General features: G+C 42.2%; 1 protein-coding gene and 2 non-coding genes across 6 annotated transcripts in view; 2 read left to right on the forward strand and 1 right to left on the reverse strand.

The window, feature by feature from the left end:
• NEDD4L (NEDD4 like E3 ubiquitin protein ligase) overlaps window positions 1-16,084 on the forward strand; it is a 403,957-nt gene that overhangs the window by 191,360 nt on the left and 196,513 nt on the right. Inside the window, exon 1 of one of the 4 annotated variants that reach the window (XM_029059771.2) lies at window positions 12,730-12,809. The exons of the other annotated variants lie outside the window; for them this stretch is intronic. The gene's annotated coding sequence lies outside the window, so the exon portion shown is untranslated. Of the gene's footprint in view, window positions 1-12,729; window positions 12,810-16,084 lie in introns of those variants that run through there. 4 annotated transcript variants of the gene reach the window in all.
• Window positions 4,040-4,176, reverse strand: LOC114810974. Its single transcript, XR_003758662.1, has one exon. It is a non-coding gene; the product is annotated as a small nucleolar RNA SNORA7 (small nucleolar RNA).
• On the forward strand, window positions 4,813-4,950 carry LOC114810823. The gene has a single exon (XR_003758514.1). It is a non-coding gene; the product is annotated as a small nucleolar RNA SNORA7 (small nucleolar RNA).

Below are 16,084 nucleotides of genomic sequence, written 5' to 3' on the forward strand. Positions count from 1 at the left end.
CAATGGTATTTCTTGAGTACTTACCATGTGCTTGGGTGAGCACAGTACAACAGAGTTCCCTGCTGACAGTGAGTTTACAGTCTAGAGAGGGGAGACGGAAACCAATATAAATGAAATACAGATATGTACATAAATGCTATGAAGCTGAAGGAGGGGTGAATAAAGGGTGCAAATCAAGTGTATGAGTGGCACAGAAAGGAGTGGGAAAAGAGGAAATAAGGGCTTAAGGAAGGCATTGTGGAGGAGATGTAATTTTAATAAGGTTTTTAAGGTGGGGAGAGTAATTGTTGGATATGAAGTAGGAGGATATTGAAGGACATGGGTGAGAGATCCATGGTGAGATAGACAAGATCAAGGTACAGTGAGTAGGTTCAGCATGGCTCAGTGGACAGGGCACGGGCTGGGGAGTCAGAGGTCATGGGTTCAAATGCCGGCTCTGCCACTTGTAGCTATGTGACTTTGGGCAAGTCACTTAACTTCTCTGTGCCTCAGTTCCCTCATCTGTAAAATGGGGATGTAGAGTGTAAGTCCCACGTGGGACAACCTGAACACCTTGTATCCCCCCAGTGCTTAGAACAGTGCTTTGCACATAGTAAGTGCTTAAAAAATGCCATTATTATTATTATTAGGTTGGCATTAAAGGAGTGAAGTGTGTGGGCTGGGTTGTAATAGGAAAGCAGTGAGGTAAGGGAAAGCAGTGAGGTAAGATAGGAGAGGGCAAGGTGATTGAGTGCTTTAGGTGGTTCTGTAGGCTACTAGTCAGGTTTTGTACTAGACAGTCTGGTTTTCAAATGGTGTGTACCACAGTGGATTTGGCACTGTAACCCTGAAGCAGTGGCTGTGTTTAGAGGTTAGGTTAGTGGACCCCCCCCCCCCCCCCGCTCAGAGAGTCAGAGATGTTGGGGGAAGAGGGAGAGGAATGTAATGGTTCTGGAGGAGGGGAGGTCAGTGTATCCCAGAGAATGGTGTGTAGATTTGTGTGCAAAAATGGGGTTTGTGTGTCATGAGGTTCTGCTGGAGAGCTGGAATAATACATATGACATCATATGAGTGTCAGGATCCTTTTTTGTGCACAGGCGCCCACCCCATGGGGGTGATGAGACCTATGGCCCCCAGGGGCTAGGCCATGAACTTCACCCTCCACTGTTTTACCAACAGGGAAGGTATGTAAGGTAGCCTGATCTTCCACTCCTTGGCCCCTGATTCACTAGCAGGAACTGCAGTAGTTGCATGTAGTAGGTTGATGTCCTCACAGAGTTAATGGGTGCTGGGGCCTCTTGAGCTGCATCTGCAAATGGGCATTTGCTGTAGATTGTGCAGCTTGAATGAAAGCATCAGATCTGGTTTCCCCCGCCCCAGTGTTAGGAGACGGTCGTGAGATGGTGAAACTGGAGGCCTGGGGCAGGGATCTCTGTGGAGCAAGTGGGTGCTGGTATAGGTTAGACTCGGTCATGCGAGCATAGCCTGAGGTCTTCAAGGTGTGCGTTGGGGCTGAACATGGGCAGGGATCTGAAGAATCTGCCAATCAGTGTGGCATAGTGGATAGAGCACACTCCTGGGAGTCAGAAGGATCTGGGTTCTAATCCCAGCTCCACCACATGCCTGCTGTGTGACCTCGGGTAGTTCATTTAACTTCTTGGGTCTCAGTCACCTATAGGTACAACAGATACAGTAGAGTAGATACACTCTTATAATGTGGGGTTATATTTCTGACTAACTCTGCATTAAGGACAACGTGTGCACACAATTGTTTTTTCTAACATCGCACTCACATTCCATCTAGATTGATGTGTGCTGCCAGAATAACAACGACATATATAAAGTGCATAAGGCAAACACATGTTATGGAATAATTTGGTGTGATTAGATTCTGGAAATCCGAAGTAAGATCTTGTAAAACCTGATCAGAGTCAAATATTGCTCTATAATTTTTGAGATCTCCTGGGTAAATCCTTCAACTATTTCTAAGGAAGCGTGTTTTGATGCAGACTGATTAGTCACCATTTTTTGAGTGTTTTGCAGCAGTTTATTTTCTTGGTCCAATCATTTAAAAAAAAACAACAAACAACTAGAAGAAAGAGCACAGTCCTAGAAGTCAGAGGACCTAGGTTTTAGTCCTGGCTTTGCCACTTAGCTGCTGTGTGACCTTAGAGTAATTAAATACTTATCCATTCCTCAGTTCCCTCATCTGTAAAATGGGGATTCAATACCTGTTTTTTCCCCCTACTTAGACTGTGAGCCCCAAGTGGGATCTAATTATCTTGTGCCTACTCCAGAGCTTGGCATGTAGAAAGTGTTCTACAAATAGCAAAATTATTATTAATTATTATTAGGCCCATACTAACTTCGATCGAGGCGTAGCTTTTACTGATTATTTCAGGTTTTCTCCAGTTGGAATTTCTTGAAGAGTATTTCAACACAGAAGTAAACTTTTTTTTTTATCATTCCTACCCTCGTAGGCGACCTTTGTCCTGTGGCCTTTACTGGTACCAACGGGAATGTTTGTAAATACTTTGCCTGATGGAACTTGCTTTATTGTGCAGGAGGAATTTAGAGGTTGAAGTGCTTTTTTCAGAAGTCATCCCATCCCAGTCTATATGGGAAAAATCTGCCAATGTCTATTAAGGATTTTTTTTTCCTTTGTCAGAGATATACAATTTAGCCTCTTCTCGCAGTGACTTGCTTCCTATATTAACTCCTGGAAAAACTCAGAGATTAGCTGGGTGTGTGACAGTGGGTCAAATTAGAAACAAACATAACATTCCCACTACATTGTTGCAATTAAAAAAAAAAAGGCATCATTTCTTACCTATTTTCCCTATATTTTGGAGCTAGCATATTCTCTCAGCAGCTGCCTTTGGGGTGCCACAAGGTAATTCAGAGGTCCAGGTCTGAAGTTAAGGCCCTAGGCCTGAAGTATACCTACAGAACATATTTAAAATTTCAGGTCTTAGATGCTGAGTGTAGTATACAAATCTGCCTGATCCTGAATATTTCTGTTTGGGTCTTGTAAAGGTGAAAAATGTGTGAAGGGTCTTGAGGGATATGCCATTGATCAAGATTTCTTAACACCTTCCTTTCTGCCTTTCATAACAGCGTTTAGAACAATATTTGGCACGTAGTAAACATTTAACCAATACCATTAAGCAACAACAACAACAAAAAACTCTTCTTAAGAGTTCATAAGCCTTGTAGTTCTCAAAATAGGGGAGCTACCTGGCAAGAGAACTCTATTGTATTTTCCCAGCAAACATCAGGAACTGTTCTTGTAATCAAATACTGTGCACAGCATTGTACTAAGGGCTTAAGAAAGTGCAATAAAGAAGAGCAGGTAGACACATTCCCTGTTTCCAAGGGGCTTAAAGTCTAAATGGGGAGGCAGACATTAAAATGAATTATGGTTATGTATTAAGTGCTGTGGGGATGAGGGAGGGGTGAATAAAGGGTACAAATCCAAGTGCAAGGGTGACACAGAAGGGAGATGGAGCAGCAGAAATGAGGTTTTAGTTGGGGAAGGCCTCTTGGAGGAGGTATGATTTTAATTGTATTAAGTAGAAACCTGAAATAACCTGTGGACTGCAACAATTTCTGTTGAGAAGCGGTTTATCATATTGGAAAGGCCAAGGGCCTGTGAAACAAAGGCCTTGCTTTCTAATCCTGGCTCTGCCATGGTCTTGCCATGTGATTCTGGGCAAGTCACATCTCTGCCTTAGTTTCCTCAACTTTCTTCCTTCTGCTTAATCTATGAACTCCATGTGGAACAAGGACTGTGTCTGACCTGATTAATGAAGGTCTACTCCCATACTTGGAAGAGTGTTTGACATGTCTTGTCTCATGCTCTCAAATCGTTTCCGACCCGTAGACACATCTCTCCCAGAATGCCCTTCCTCCATCTGCAATCATTCTGGTAGTGTATCCATAAAGTCTTCTTGGTGAAAATACGGAAGTGGTTGACCATTGACTCCTTCTGCGCAGAAAACTTGAGTCTCAGCCCTTGACTGTCTCCCATGCTGCTGCTGCCCAGCACAGGGGAGTTTTGACTTGTAGCTGATTGCTTTCCACTCTCCAGCCACTGCCAAGCTAGGAATGGAATGGGTATGCCTCTGCTTGACTCTCCCTCCCACAGTCGAGACTGATAGAATACGGGAAACTCTCCAGGTGCGACCCTGAGAGGGAGTTTGACATGTAGTAAGCCCTTAACAAATGTTATTGTTATTGTTAGTTTAGGCCTGACATGATGTCTGATCTAGTGAAATCTATCAAAAAAACTTTTCTTTGTGTGCTGAGGAGGGCAATTAGGGCAATTGATTATCAGTACAAAAGTGCAGCTACTCCACGGCTTAGTGGATAGGGAGGCCTATTTAGTGTGGCTGGTCAGTCCCTGAAGAGTATGTTGGTAGGGGGTTAAGAGTATGTCGGTAGGGGGTTCCCCAACCCTGTATTCATTTCTTTTTCTTGAATGTTGATGCCACCAAGTTGAATTCTAGTCCTCTACCCATGTGGGATAGACAGCGAATTAGACTTTGTTGCCTAGACTGTCCCTGGCAATGTAACGCTGGGGACACTGTAGATATTTGAGGACTTAATTCCCTGACGGTTTCCCCTCAAAAAGGAGGTGATTTTGGGGTTGGGAGATTTTTTTTGGCAAACTAAATTGGCCTGCCTATACCAGGGCCTAGTACATACAACATAACTCCATTCCTAGACCACAAACTCATGGGCAGAAGCACTGGGACACTGGTTGAATAGCTTTATCCTAAACCAATTTTATAGATGCCACATTTACATTTTCAGCTGCCTAGGATGGGATGTCCCCTCTCAGGTTCGCACCTGGAGAGTTTCCAGAACTCTACGTGCCTTGACTATGGGAGGGAGAGTCAAGCAGAGGCATATCCATTCCATTCCTAGCATGAGCAGTGGCTAGCAAGTGGAAGGCACTTTGCTACAAGTCAAAACTCACCTGTGCTGGGCAGCGGTGTCAACTCAAGCTTACTGAGTGGAAGGAGGCAGTGGTAAACCACCTCTGTATTTTTACCAAGAAAACTCTACGAATACACTACAAGAACAGTTGCCTATGGAGGTGGAGTATTCTGGGAGAGAAGTCTCTGCGGCGTCGCTATGAGTCTGAAACAACTCAACCGCAAAGGAGAAGACAAGGATGGAAGTAGGTCTGGGTAGCCAAAGATTCCAGCTAAGTAATTTTGTCCCTTCAGAAGAAGAGATGAGTGTCTTCAGTAGTCTCTTTTGGAAACCGGTGCATCCCTGATGCTGGACTACATGAGTTTTGGAATAATGAACTCTTCAATCACCTGGACCTGTCGAGTGAAGCATGTCAGTGCGATACTCACAGGGGACTTTTGCGTGTGTTGGCTGTGGAGGAGAGAGAAGAGGAAAATTAAACTATCGCACATGTGTTAGCTATGTTGAATGGGCAGTTTTCAAGTCTTTCTACATTTTGTTCAGGTCATAAAGCTAAAGTAGAATGGAAATGTTGAAAAACTGGTTGAAAAGTGGAGACTGTATTGAAACTCCACCTCCCCCTATTTTCTGGGCAGATATGATACTTCACAGAAGAGGACTTATTGTCCATAATCAAAAAGGCAACCACCCTTTCCCTTATTTTCTATCTTGTGTATGGGTAATGTAGAGTGTGTGTATGTAATGAATGTACTATTTGCTTTGCCTATCAGAGGTTGAAATTGTAACAGTAATGGTTTGAATGCATATACTGAGTGTTTTAAGTTGAAAAGGATAATTTAAGAGGGTTCTGAGTCTGAATGTTCAGCTTATTTGTGCTTTGAGAAAATATTTCCCGGTTGTATCAGTTTAAGCATTTTCTACCAAGGCTTTCACACCAGTTTTGGGACTAGACTTCATCTGATCAGCTAAAGCATCAAGCAGGAATGGTGACTGCCTTTAATACAAAAGTAGATTTTCCTTTGATTCCAGTGCTTAGAACAGTGCTTATTCATTCATTCAGTAGTATTTATTGAGGGCTTACTATGTACAGAGCACTGTACTAAGCGCTTGGAATGTACAAATCGGTAACAGATAGAGCCAGTCCCTGCCCTTTGATGGGCTTACAGTCTAATTGGGGGAGACAGACAAGAACAATGGCAATAAATAACAATAACTATATGCTTAGCATATAATAGGTGCTAAACAAATACAATCATTATTATTATCTATTTACACACATAGTTAACATGGTTAAATCATCAGTGGAGAACCCTTACCCTTGAAATACTTTCCTTTCTGAGCTATTAATTAATTAAGGTATTAATTGGGAGCTTGCTGCACAGAACATTGTACTAAGTGCTTGGGAGAGTGCAATGCAACAGAGTTGGTAGACACAATTCACTTTTTTTTTTAAAATGGTATTTGTTGAGCGCTTACTGTGTACCAGGCATTGTACTGAACACAGGGGTGGATACAGGCCAATCAATTTAGACAAAAGCCCATGTCTCATGGGGCTCACAGTCTTTAGCTCCCATTTGGCAGATGAGGTAGCCTAAGCACAGAAAAGTTAAGTGACTTGCCCGAAATCATATAGCAGACAAGCGGCAGAGCCTGAATTAGAACTAAGTTCTTCTCTCAGGCCCATGCTCTATCCACTAGGCAATGCTGCCTCTGTGCCACAAGGAACTTGCTATAGCTGTAGTTGATTGACCATCACCTACCCATGACCTTTATCTACCTGGTCTAAGGTCCAGTAATTGCTTTTGTTGGTCAATCCAGAATCCTTTCTGGGAGGTTTTTAGGTCAGTCCAGGACTCACATGTCACTTGAAATACTCTTCTCTACTAAACATTTTGTTCTTATGTGTGTTATCCTTAATATTCACATGCGCCCTGGACAAATACTGCAAAGTTTTCCTGCTTCTTCTGGGTGACAATCTCAGAATTATTCAAGAAAAATAGCCACAAATCTAAATTCTATTTTATGAGATTAAACACAAATAAATCAACCTGAATTAAGTGCCTTGAATGAATGTCCCTATTAAGTCCTCTCTGTCTCTGCTAGTGCCCAGTTTTATTTAAGGATATGAGGCCATTAAAGATGTGTGGGCTATAAATTTTCAGCAATAATTAGGCCAGATTTTTTTTATAGCTCTAGATGTGTGTGGCTTGCATTCAAGATATTCATGTCTGCCCCCCCCCAGAGTGCACTCTCATTATGGGCAGGGAACGTATCTGCTAATTGTTGTACTCTCCAAAGCGCTCATTACGGTGTTCTGCACTTAGTAAGCACTCAATAAATGCAATTAATTCTCAAACTATGCATACTGTTTTCCACTGCATATACAAATGCAGTATGGTTCTCAGTACAATCAGTTTGCAAAGAGCCTTGTGTTACAGAATATGTCTTGAATACTCACGACGTGACAAGCTGCATACAAACACAAAATGTTTCTTCTGAGATCAAATTGAATTGTATCCAGACAGAAGTGTGTAGTGAGAAGAGTGTTTCCTTAATTCCTCAGTAGCATTATATCCAAAAGCATGTGTTATATTAAATGGAGCATTTACCTCTATCTTTGAAGAAAAGAAAAGCAGCGTAGTGTAGTGAAAAGAGGACCCGAGTTCTAATCCTGCCTCTTCCACTTGTCTGCTGTGTGACCTTGGTAAAATCATTTAATTTCTCTGTGCCTTAGTTATGTAATCTGTGCCATTATTTTATTAATTTTTAGTACTCTCTGAAGAGTAATGAGGGATAGTCTACATGAAAATTGAATAAGAGAATCATGCTATCAACTGTGAAGACATCACCTTACTTATTTTGATAAAACTTAAGTTGACATAGAAACTAGGACTTTTCAATCAATTTGTCAGTTAATAATACAGAGTACAGAGCACTGTATTAAGCACTTTTTTATGGAATTTAAGTGCTTATTATGTGCTAGCCACTCTTCTAAGCGCTGGAGTAGATACAAGCTAATCAGGTTGGACACGGTCCATATCCCACATGGGGCTCACAGTTTTAATCCTATTTTACAGATGAGGTAACTGAGGCACAGAGAAGTTAAGTGTCTTACCTAAGATCACACAGCAGACAAGTGGCAGACCCGGGATTAGAACCCACGTTCATTCAGTCATTTATTGAGCGCTTACTGTGTGCAGAGCACTGTACTAAGCACTTGGAAAGTACTATTCAGCAATAGAGAGAGACAATCCCTGCCCACACCAGGAGAGATTTTTCTAACACCCACATCGTGCTCTATCCACTAGGCAAAAATGTTCCCTGCCCACAAGGAATTTATAGCCCCATTTTTCAAAATTATACCCATAATTTGTATGATAAAAACAAGAGGTGCTTGAAGTAAGCCATTCAATCAGCTGTCCCCCCACTCCTTACCTTGCTGATCTCCTATTATCCCACAACATCACTGTTCATTCCTGTACCGCCAACCTCCTCAGTTTTGTCTATCTCACTGATGACCCTTGGCCCCTCCCCTCCCTCTGGCCTACAACTCCTTCCCCCTTCATATTTGACAGACCACCACATTCCCCATTTTCAAGGCCTTCTTAAAATCATATGTTCTCCAAGAGGTTATCCTTTAATTGTCCCTCATTTCCTCTCCTTGCCCTCCCTTCTGTGTCACCTATGTACTTGGGTCTGAACTCTCTATGCACTTGATAGTCATCCTATTCAGTCCCACAGCTCTTATGTTCATATCCCTACACTTCACTATTTCCCTATTTGTAATTTATTTTAATGCTTGCATCCCCTTCTAAGCTATAAATTCTTTGTGGACAGATATTGGATCTACCCAATCTATTGTTTGTTCCCAATCAATCATATTCATTGAGTGCTTATTGTGTTCAGAGTGCTAAGTGCTTGGTGGAGAATACAGTACAGCAGACATAGGCTTGTTCCCTTCTCCTGATGTGCTTACAGTTTAGAGACTGTAAGAGACTTTCCAAAGCAAAGTTCACTGCCCACAGTAAGCACTCAGTAAGTACCACTGATTGATGGATTTGCGATGCTTTGTATCTGTCAACTCCCCTAATTCAAATTGCTCAGTAAGAGGTGCTACAACAGACATAGATTTTTCTCCCATGCCGTCCTAGGAAATGATTAGGATGGGACAGGATCTTTCTCTTAAATGCTCAAAGATGTAAACTTAGAGAGTTTGAAGGAAGGAGAAAAAATGACAAGGAAAACAGAGAGAAGAGAACTATAGAATGGCTCTATTTGTTTATATTATAAATGTTTTACACATACATATAAACATTTAAAGTGTGTTCCTTCTCTTCCTTGAGTCTAACTAGCAAATGTCTTGTGTGCAAACCAGTGGTGTTTGAATCATCTCCGAACACTCCACTCATCCAATAATTATGTTTAACAGGCATGGCCTGTTTAATTTTAGCTTTTCAAATGAAAACAAGGGAATAGGAAAACATTGTTTACTGAGTGGCAGAGAGCATAAGTGGTACAGCAAAATATTTCTGCAAGTTAGATTGTATTTACACAAACAGAATGAGTGGACTAGGTAAAATATAAATATCTGAAATCTGGGATTGACCAGTCACTCTCAGTAGTAACTCAGAGAAGTGAATAAGGAAGGTGCTGGTTGAGCTGCCTTGGACTCCAGACAGAGGTTCTTTCTGTCAGTTTTGCCTTCTTAGATACTCAAGGGAAAGATGACTATTAGAGCTTTATTTTTCAATCTGCTAGTGTACACCAAAATGTACATCCATAAAACCTAGCTACATCAAAATGGAAAGATGCTCTTTTATATAAAACAAAGTGACTTTTCCTCAATTGCTGTTAGAATTTGAGCTGACATTTTCGGGGCATATTAATCATCAAAATGCAGAAGCTAAGTGGTAAGTCATAGCCAGTGCCCTTATCAGGGGTAATATCTGGAGAAGGAGTGTGGATAATCCGAACTGTGAATACAGGTTGAGTTCCAGATTAGCATCTGGGGTCTGGTCCTGTCTGAGTGACGGGGGAGGCAGCCCGTGGTTTTGGGGATTGGACACAGTTTACTTTGCTCAACATGGAGGTAGTGGCGAGGAAAGTAAGAGGAGGAGAGCACGCTCATGTGGAGTTTTACACTGCTTTATGTGAAACGTTTGTAAAGCAGCATGGCCCAGTGGAAAGAGTGAGGGCCTGGGTTCTAATTCTGGCTCTGCCATTTGCCTGCTGTGTGATCTTGGGCAAGTTGCTTAATCTCTCTGGGCCTCAGTTACCTCATCTGTAAAATGGCAGTTAAAACTATGAACCCCATATGGGACACAGACTGCGATTATCTTATATCTACCCCAGCACTTAGTATAGTGCCTGGCATATAGTATACACTTGACAAATGCTTTTGAAACAACAAAAATTAATGCATAATCTTCACAGAATATCCAAAGTAGATTAAAAATAGCAAAATGCTTAAAAAAATCATACTGTAGTCAGAATTGTATACTACCAGACATAGTACTTGAAAACAGGCATTTGAAAGTATGCAACCTCCTCACTGAATCTGCAAACTTATCTGATTAGGAAAAAATACGGTAATTGTACGTGGGTGATGAAAAGGTGTTTACAGGGAGTCTCCAGCATTCTCAGTACCAAGTACTAATTGATTAATTTAACTATCAATCATTGATATTTATTGAGTGCTTAATGTGTACAGAGTAAGCAGTTGGGAGAGTACAGTACAGTTGGTACATACAATCCCTGTGTATAAGGAGCTCACAAAATAGGTAAGATAGACAATAAAATAAATTTCAGATAAGAGAAGCAACAGAGTATAAGGATCTGCACACAATTATGGTGGGGGTAGATTGTGTTAAAGAGAGTTTGGCAACAGCATGGCCTAGTTGAAAAGGCACGGGCCTTGTGGTCAGAGAACCTGGGTTCTAATTCCAATTCTTCCAGTTGCTTTCTATGTGACCTTGGCCAAGTCACTTCACTTCTCTGTACCTCAGTTACCTCATCCATTACTTATATTGTTGTAAATAATAATAATAAGAAGAAGAATATTTTATTTGTGAAGCACTTAGTATGTGTCAAGCACTGTAAGAGGCTGGAGCGAAAATAAAATAATCAAGTTGGGTACAGTTTAAGTAGGAGGGGGAATATGCGTGGAATCCCCATTTGACAGGTGAAGAAACTGAGGGACAGAGAAGTTGACTTGTCCAAGGTCACACAGCAAGCAACATGCAGAGCTGTGATTAGAATGCAGGTCCTCCAACTCCTGGGCCTGTGCTTTTTCCACTAGGCCATGCGGTTTCTCAAAATGGGGTTGTATTGTGAAAAGGCATATCATGGGATACGTGTTTCCCCTAAGATTTCATGTGGTTGGTTAGATTTTGTTCCAGAGCCAGCCAAATATGATTATGTGATTAAATTGTTTTAAATTGTAGTTCAATCAATCAGTGACATTTATTGTCCACTTACCATATGCAGAGCATGGTATTAAGCACTTGGGAGGGTACAGTGCAACAGAGTTGGTAGTCACATTCCCTGACCACAATGACCTTACAGCCTAGAGAGGAAGACCTTAATCTAAATAAATAACTCACCGATATATATCTAAATGCTATGGGGCTGAGAGTGGGATGAGTGCCAAATGTCCTGTGGTTGTAGATTCAAGTGCATAGATGACACAGAATGGGGAGGGAGTCGGAAAAAGAGGACTTAATCTTGGAAGGCTTCTTGGAGGAGATAGGACCTTGATACAACTTTGAAGGTGGGGAGAGTTGTGGTCTGTCAGGTATGAAGGGGGAGGGAGTATCAGGCTTCGGGCAAGAAAGATGTGGGCGAGGGATTGGCGTTGAGAGGGACGAGGTTAGCATTAGATGAGTGAAGTGTGCGGGCTTAGACAATGGTGGGAGATCACTGAGTTAAGGTCAGAGGGGGCAAGCTGGTTTAGCGTTTTAAACCCGATGGTAAGGAGTTTCTGTTTGATGCAGAGATAGATGGGCAACCGCTGAAGGTTCCTGAGTGGGGAATATGGACTGAATGGTGCCCCCCTTCCCTTTGTCCCTTCTCCAGTCTTTACAGGGTCTTTCCAGCTTCCTGTGCTCCCGAGAGTGGTCCCCTTCCCATTTTATTTTTTGTTTGTAAGCCAGTGACTCATGAGCACTGCACTTGAGCCCCACAGTACCACTGCAGCCAGTGAGAGAAGGGCAGGGACATGTTGCCCTTCCAACCAGGTCCCAGCTGGCATTCAGTCATTTATTTACTCATTCAGTCATATTTATTGAGCACTTACTGTGTGCAGAACGCTGTACTAAGCGCTTAGAAGAATACATTACAACAATAAACAGGTACATTCCCTTTTTTCCAGTGGCCAAATACCTTTTTTCATTCAATCATATTTATTGAACGTTTATCGTGTACAGAGCACTGTATTGAGCACTTGGAAGAGTACAATATAATAATAAACGGATGCATTTCCTGTCCACAATGAGCTCACACTCTAGAAGCGGGTGTCTCAGTTTGGCAGTGATGCCTGCCCCCTTACCCGTGTCTCTATAATTCCAACTTTCTGTCCCCTGAAGTATTAACCTGGGATCCATCCTCTAAGCATTCACCATCTCCGGTCCTCTTTTGGGCTCCGGGGACCCCCATGGGCTCAAGTCCGTAAGTAGAGTGAGCTGACAGTCTTGGGCCCTCCACCCCCTCGCCTCCTGTCCTCCCCATGGAGACTCTGTGTGCAGCATGTAGGTTCCTCGGATTAACCACGCCCCTGTCCCCATGGTGATACAGAGCTGGTCACTGCTGGAGACGTCAGAGGCAGGAGCGGGGCTCCGTCTGCCGTGGAACACAGAAGGTGAATCCGGAAAGGGAGAAGAAACAAGTCAGAGGTGGGCAAAGTGATGCGTGTGGGGTGGGAACTGGATCCAGCCGAGCTTGTCTTCCCACTGTGTGGGGTGAGGGGGTGGATTGAGACCCAGGTCAGTGGATACCAGGAAGTACCCCAGCTGGGATCCTGATAGCGGTTTTCCGTCCCTGCCCTGCTGACGGCGGTGAGGTGCGTGATTCGAGCGACACGCTGCATCTCTCATTGAAAAATAGAAATTGGGGGACAGCTGGGGGAGAAAAAAATCAAGGGAGATGCCGAGTGAGGCATCTGGTTCGGGGAGTTAAACTGCTCAAAACAAGGGGAAGCAGGGATGGAGCAGCGTAAAGAGAGGAAGGCCAGGAAAGGGATTCAGTTTCCTGGCAGTGACTGGTTATAACCTTGGGGGTGAGGCTTGTGAATCCTGGAGTCCATCAGCAATTAGTGCCTGATGATTTTCCAGGTTTTACCTATTGTGGCGGGGGTTTGGAACCCGGGCCACACTTATAGAACAAGAAGGCGCGACGTTAGGGAATGGATCGTTTTTTATTTCTGTCCTTCAAATGCAGTGCTACTGTACTAGCTTCCATGGGGAAAAAAGACAATGGTCCCGTATTGGAGGGAGAAAAATGAAAAACAGAGATATTGACTTTTAAGTATCTTCTAACTTAATTAGAAATATCAAGTTTGTGAGGATTTCTTTCAGGTACATTTCTTCAGATTCAGTGTGTTTGTCAAACTTTTCCAGAGGATGATTCAAGCGATGGAATCAGGGCAGCTCTGTTCTGAGACTTTGACTTAGTTATGCTCCAAACCTGACATATTCATTTCTTTTAATTGAGTGCTTATTGTGTGCAAAGCACTGTACTAAGTGCTTGCGAGAGTACAACAACAGACTCATTCCTGCCCAGAACGAGCTCACATTCTAGAAGTCTTATGCCTTCATCTTTGTGAAGGACACTGAAAGAGAGGCCTGGTGGCCACCATATTAGTGAGGGGAGATACTACTGCTGCCATTTTTCTGAAGGCCACTCCACAGGCCCCCTCTGGTATTTTGCCCTGAGGCAATGGCATTTTTTACTGTCTTATGTCAGTCCTGTATGAACCTGACCAAAGTAAAATAATTGGAGTAACTAATGTAATACCACTTTAGTGTCCTAGGAAATACACTGAATTTTGGTTTGTCTCAGAGTTTCTTGCATCATAGAGTTGACAATCTCTGGCATTCTCACCAATTATTGCTTGTATGATTTACATATTCTCATTTTTTGGAAAATCATTGGTTTCCAAGTGATCCACACACATTGGTTAATTTGATGAATTTGAGCATTTACTATTTTCCAAATCCCCACAATCCATCGAGCTAAATTCATTCAATAGTATTTATTGAGCGCTTACTATGTGCAAAGCACTGTACTAAGTGCTTGGAATGAACAAATCGGTAACACAGTCCGTGCTAAATCACTTGTCATTTAATGCAATGACTGTGACTCCCTATCTTCACTGTTTGAAATGTTTACTGGTTAAATGTTCTGGACTTCTTTGTACTTTCTGATCAACGATTTCCATTCATTCAACCTTATTTACTGAGCACTTTCCTTATTGTGTGCAGAGCACTAGAATAAGAATTTTGGAGATTTCAAGAAAAATAAAAAATCTGACTGCCTTCAAGGACCTTATTTTCAGAGAAGCTTGCAGTCTAGTGCCCGAGTGACTGAGAAGGTAGATATACGATCAGTAGTCTTCTGTGCCACCAAAATGCCTTTGGTGGGTTTGTGGCTATATGACAGGGAATTTGTCATTTTCTTGTTGTATTGTACTCTCCCTAAAGCTTAGTAGAGTGTTCTGCATCCATTCATTCAATTCAGTGTATTTTTTCAGTGCTTACTGTGTATTCAAAGCACTGTACTAAGCATTGGGATAGTACAATATAACAATAAATATACATATTCCTCTCCGTTTGCAGTCTAGAGTAAGCTTACAGTCTTACTGCACTCAGTAAACGCTCAATAAATATGATTGACTACTGCCTATGCTATTTTTGATTCTGCCTCTTTCACTAGTGGACCAATCAAAGGCTTTGCCTAAGAAGAGCCACCCTTCCTCCCCTTTCTGTTCAGTACTTGGCAGCTGAGTCATCTAGGTGCTGTTGCCTCTGCACTGACCACATCGATACCACATTGCGTGAGGTTTAACATGTCTGTGAATTGCTTCTTCTGACCACATACTGTTTGTGGGAACCCCACTTTACCTCACCTATCAGCATGATTTGGGGATTGCGCCTACATATATTTTGTCATCATTTCCTTCCAAGTTTTCTGTGTGTTGCAGAAACCTCAGTGCTTATAGCTTGAATCCATTTCAGTGTCCTGTGATTAATTCTACCCCACCATTTGATACTAAGAATGGACTTGCAGACGATAGTGAAGGAATTGCTTAAGAAGTAGAACAAGTCATCTGTGGTAGGCTCCAGGTTTTAAAGCCAAATGAAATGTGAAAGTCAGGTGGTCCTTGTTGATCTGACTCTCTCCTTTTTGACAGGGCATCAGTATCAGAGTAATAATAATGGTAGTGTTATTTGTTAAGCATTTACTATGTGCTGAGCACTCTACTTATCTCTGGGGTAGATACAAGATAATCAGGTTCTACAAGGGATTCACAGTTTAAGTAGAAGGGAAAACAGATATTGACTCCCATTTTACAGATGAGGCATGGAGAAATTAAATGACTTGCCAAGGTCACACAGCAGGTAAGTGGTGGAATTAGAATTAAAACCCAGGTCCTATCACTTCCAGGCCTATGCTCCTTCCACTAGGCCACATGGAATAATGAAGTGTTGGCCACAAAATAAGATTTAAAATGTTTTGGAAGAGTCCAGCTTATGAAAGATGTACTCTGCTAGATAAAGTTGTTGAGCTAAATATGAAAGCCCAGGGATAATCATCATTATAGCAAATGTTATATGCTTAATTTCTGGAAGTTGTTGTACTTAGTGCTGAGAATTATGATTCAGACAAGGTCTCTGGCCCTCGAAGCGTTTAGTCTAAAAGCTCAGGGGCTAGGGGTTAGAGGGGTTGAGGAGAAAACAAGCAGAAAAGAAGATAACTGAGCAAATTCAGAATGAAGCAGCATTATAATAAATGCAAAGCAACAAGTATGACTGTAGTAACAGCACAGAAAGAAGTGGTCCATTACTGTTTATTCCCCATTCCCCAGGGAACATTTCTACCAACTCTATTATATCGTACTCTTCCAAGCACTTAGTACAGTCCTCTGCCCACAGTAAGTGCTCAGTAAATA

This window comes from Ornithorhynchus anatinus, chromosome 3, assembly GCF_004115215.2.
Source record: "Ornithorhynchus anatinus isolate Pmale09 chromosome 3, mOrnAna1.pri.v4, whole genome shotgun sequence".
In the NCBI taxonomy this organism is placed as follows: domain Eukaryota; kingdom Metazoa; phylum Chordata; class Mammalia; order Monotremata; family Ornithorhynchidae; genus Ornithorhynchus; species Ornithorhynchus anatinus.